Source organism: Trachymyrmex septentrionalis, unplaced genomic scaffold (genome assembly GCF_001594115.1).
Source record: "Trachymyrmex septentrionalis isolate Tsep2-gDNA-1 unplaced genomic scaffold, Tsep1.0 scaffold74, whole genome shotgun sequence".
NCBI lineage: Eukaryota > Metazoa > Arthropoda > Insecta > Hymenoptera > Formicidae > Trachymyrmex > Trachymyrmex septentrionalis.
This window is the reverse complement of record NW_017305927.1, coordinates 15,461-20,884: the sequence shown is the minus strand read 5'-3', so window position 1 is coordinate 20,884 and position 5,424 is coordinate 15,461.

Genomic DNA, 5,424 nt, shown 5'->3' with positions numbered 1-5,424 from the left:
AAGCTTAAAGACTACGCAAAAATAGTTTAATGAAATTATTGTTACTTATCTCTTTCAACTTATGACTTTAAGGTCTCTTGAAGCAAGATTGTGGACCTAGTCTTATTATTACACTCACGTTCGTTCGTAGACGATCAGGCATTTTCGCGACGAAGAGAGAGAGACGAAGAGAGAGAGAACAATAATTTTAGAGGGAATTTCATTCATCGGAGATATCTATTTCGGCTAGATTCATCGCGTTCTATTAAACTCGTGCGATACGTCTTGGCGAACAAATACACGCGTAACGATAATCGCGCGACGACGTTACTGTTGGCATTTCTCGCGTTTACCTATTGCGGAAAAATCACGCATCTAAAGACAGAGTAATCGATTTTCTATATACTTTAAAACGAAGTGATCGAGTTACCAAAGTGATCGAACTCATTCACTAGAATTTGCAAGGTCACAAGATATAAAAGGTCGCATAACATACTGCGCATCTTACCGCTCTTTATACGTCGTCAACTCAACTAACGCTGTGACGTCACGGGGTTAAGCGCCACGGGGGCCAAATATTCAATCGCAGGGACTCGCGACAGTTTCTCGAAAAATCGCACTCCGTCCAGATTGTACTGTTTGCAAGTGAAAAAATATGCACGCTTACACTGCCTAGACACTCATCACGACATCCGATGCTTCTCTGCGTCCGTATGACATACTTTAAACAAATCAAAAGTCGCAAAAATCGCGGAAGGTGTCACACGTCTTGTCGATATTACGCCGTCCACTCAACTGAACTAATGACGGTGTGATATCACAGTCAAACGCTACGGGGGTCAAAAATTCAAACGCAGGGACTCGCGACAGTTTCTCGAAAAATCGCACTCCGTCCAGATTGTACTGTTTGCAAGTGAAAAAATATGCACGCTTACACTGCCTAGACACTCATCACGACATCCGATGCTTCTCTGCGTTCGTATGATGTACTTTGAACGAATCAAAAATCGCGAAAATCGCGGAAGGTATCACACGTCTTGTCGTTATTACGCCGTCTACTCAACTGAACTAATGACGGTGTGACGTCACGCCACGGGGGTCAAAAATTCAAACGCAGGGACTCGCGACAGTTTCTCGAAAAATCGCACTCCGTCCAGATTGTACTGTTTGCAAGTGAAAAAATATGCACGCTTACACTGCCTAGACACTCATCACGACATCCGATGCTTCTCTGCGTTCGTATGATGTACTTTGAACGAATCAAAAATCGCGAAAATCGCGGAAGGTGTCACACGTCTTGTCGGTATTACGCCGTCCACTCAACTGAACTAATGACGGTGTGACGTCACACCACGGGGGTCAAAAATTCAAACGCAGGGACTCGCGACAGTAACCGACAGTTTCTCGAAAAATCGCATTCCGTCCTGATTACATTACTCACGCGAGTGTCATGAAGCAACCCAAACGGAAAATATGCATGCTTACACTTCCTAGATGCTCGTGACACTTCCAATATTTCTCTGCGTACACGTTACGTGTAATATACAGTAAGTGCAAAAAGTATTCGTACAAAGAAATTATTTTTTAAAACAACTTTATTTTTAAAAAGAAAATATTATACAGCGAGAAATGAATCATCGAATTGATGTCGAATCGATATTAATACGATGATTTCGATATCAATCTGATGTCGATTCGACGTTTAATTGACGATCATTTCTTGCCGAGTAATTAATAATTTATTCATAAAGAATAAAATAGACTGTATATTTCTTAAATCACGCGAACAAGTATCACAGAAGTTGAAAATCTAAATACAAAGACTCGCGACTGTAAATTATTTCAAAGTATTCTATGACATTCCGCACGTCGTATAAGTGCGTTTTATTTTACATATCAAATAAATATATACAAATTTAAGTAATATTTACCTACAATTAGAGCTATTTAAATAAATATATGTTGATATTTAGTTTTTTTCTCAATGCATATTGTTAAATTTATAATATTAAATTATACCAATTTTAGTTACTATTTTTAATTATTTTCTCATAGGTCACTGCTCGTATTCATTATGTCGTGAATTTAACTAAAACAATGCAGTTAACAATTTAACTCGAAAAAATGTATTAAATTTAATAAATATCACGATTGAAATCGGAGACAAATAAAAATTATAATTCTTGTTGTATTATCTTTCGAAATGTAATCGCGACAAATATAAAAAAAATCTTAAGGAAAATTTTAGACAATTATTTCTTATAAATGCTTAGAAATTTTCACCATATATTGTAATAATTCACTTTCGCAATTAACGAGTCATAAGAAAATAATTATCTCTTAAAAATATTTGAAGATAAATAAATAAATCTTGCATTATGTTTTCTTCTGTCAATGCATAATTTATCTCTTTTTCACTGACATATTTCACAAGATTCTCACTGGAAATGTAAAAGTAAAAATGAGATAAAGTCTGTTCTTTAATTGTATTCAAAGAATAAAGTTTTTCAGGCGTCATAACGAAATTTGTACAAGATACAAAAATTTTTCCTGTTTAAATATATAATAATTTTATTAATCGATATCAACGTAATTTATATAAAAATTGTTATAATTCGTATTTACAAAAATTAAAATTATTAACAAACAGATCAATACATGTGATAATATATATTAGCTTGATTGCGTGTTTCCAAAAATTGTGTGCAACATCATTAATCAATACTAATCAATATGATATTAATGACTAACAATTTAAAAATTAATGTGAGAAAATTTACTTTAAAGATTAAAGAAAAATACTTAAAATTTACTGTAAAGAAAATCTAAGAAATAAAGGTAAATTTGAACATTTTAAACTTTTCTTTAAAATAACTTTAAAACTAACTTAAACAACTAAAAGAAACTAACGGGTCGATTATATTAAATAATTAAAGTCATCCTAGAAAAACTTCAAAAACTTTAGATTATTTTGGCTTAATCTTTTATACACTTTAAATTACTTCGAACTTTTTTTAAACTCTTACTTTTAAAAACTTTAACTTCATTAAAAGTAAATTTTTTCAAGGGATAACCTGACATTTTTATATAAGATTTTATCTAATAAAGATTTTCCAGAACAGACACAATTTAAACACATATTAATCTAATGCACATAATGTCAATTTTTTTTTCAAGTTAACGTTCTATAAAATTTTCTCTTTTCCCCATTTCTCAAAAATAGATTCTAGAAATTGTAATTTTTCATTATTTTGTCGAATTTTTCTAGACAAAATAAACTATAAATTACCATATCAAATCTCATAACCGAACATCGTGAAGGATTGATACTTCCATGTCGTTTACGATTTACGAGAGCGCAAGCCGAGACATCGTTCCATGTAGAATTAGCACATTATCTCGTCGAGGTACGACGCGTTTAACAACGAGAATTCCGGTCGTACATTTCGCCGCGGTTGTATTGTCACCTACGGCGCACATAATACACCCGGCTGACGCTAATGAATGCACCATGGCGAGACTCCTAGCCGCGACTAAACGAGATCTCTCTCGTCCAACTGAACGCTCTGAATCCGTCGCTGGCACGCGATCGTTTTCGCGACGAGAGAAGGATACTTCCACGAGGCATTGAATTCCCAGCACGCGCGACCCGGACGAGACGAGCCGAGACGAATCGGTCGTCCCGATGCCCACGCTCTCGCCTGACATACCGCCGGGAATCGCGTGTCCTTGCATCGTCCTCGGCGTATTCTCGGGTCGTATCCCCGAGCCGGAGGAAAGTATCGGCGTTATACTGCCAATGATTCTTGTACCTTACGTGCCGATTGTCAGTTTCTCAATACACATAAGACGCCAAGTACTGCGAGTACAACAAACGAAACGAGGCGCGTAACGACATTCCAATCTAGTATTACTGCGATATCGCGTTCAGCTTCATTTCTAAAGGAACTATAAACTTTCCATGTTGATCTTATCAACATAATAGATACATTTTTTTTAATTTATGCGGGAAAGAAGCAGAAATAAATCTATTTTTAGATCTTGATTGCAATATTTAATATTAAATTGCGTATAGTTTTATTCTCCCCCCCCCCCTCTTTCTCTCTCTTTCTCTGGATAAATTATTACAGCAATATTATTTATTGCTATAAATGTTTATTAAACATTTCTAGCAATTACTTTCTTCTAAAATTCTTATAAAATCTTATAAAATTCTAGTACGGTAAAGAATTGACTTGTAGGTACAAAACTGAAGCCTACCACTGGAGTTTAACCGTGAATCGTATTTGCGTCATCCTGAGATGATTCATACAGGGAAAAAACTATCAGTGTAAGTTTTGTGAAAAAGCATTTACGTATTTAAAGGAACAACCAAAATTGGAAGAATTATTTAATAACTCGATGTATGTTCTTAAATTAATTGTTAACAAATGATTAAAAAAATGTTGTTTACGATGATTTTGTAGTCAAAAAGGTGCTCTAAAAAAGCACAAGCATTTCAATGATAAAAATTACAAGTATATGGTGTCTGAGAAAGTTTCAAAATTCAGAACAATTTGCGAGTCGGGATAGATTGGATTGATTACATTTGTACTGTCTTTCACGGGAATGATTCGTTTCTAAATGATAATGCAAACTGTTCTAAGGTTTAAAATCTTCCTCGCACACCGTACATTTATAATTATTATCATTGCAATGCCTCGCCTTCTTGTGTTTTTACGGGCCTACCTCTTGCACGTATGCCTGTGGTGCGCACGCAGATTGTACACAGAAATATATAATTTAACGCCGGTTTGGACGGCAGGTTTTGAGAGGTTTTCTTGGCAATAGATATTCTTGATGATTTACCAGACCATCGAAAAGGAATTACAAACGCGAGAAAATGTCTTGAATCTGCCTGGGATCGAACTCGGGATTTCTGGCACAGCAGTCTCATGTGCTCCCATTACGCCACACTCGTGCTCACAAATGTGACCAATATCCATCTATAATTGCCCATATAATGATCTTAAAACAACACTTAAAGATAGATGCAGACAAAAAATCATATGCTTGAGAGGTACGTGATATAGAAATCAGTATTTTTGGTTTGCGGCAAAGCTTTTCGTATCAAACAACTCGAAGCCAGACACAGTTTTGTACACAGCGACAAAAAGCTCTTTAAATTGATTTGATGTGTAGCATTTTGATGTGTGGCAAGGACTTCAAACAGAATCATTTCTTAAACATATACGAAACTTAAACATACACGTCATTCAATAGAAAACATTTAATCGATTTGAGCAAATTCTCATTTGTCTTTTTATTTCTATTGTATACATATAACCATATTACGACAGATTATTGAAATATATCAAAATACATTTTATGTACAAAAAATTATTATACTTATTTTTATAGTCACAATAATGACACCACCTGTATGACAAGTGAAGAACAAACTGG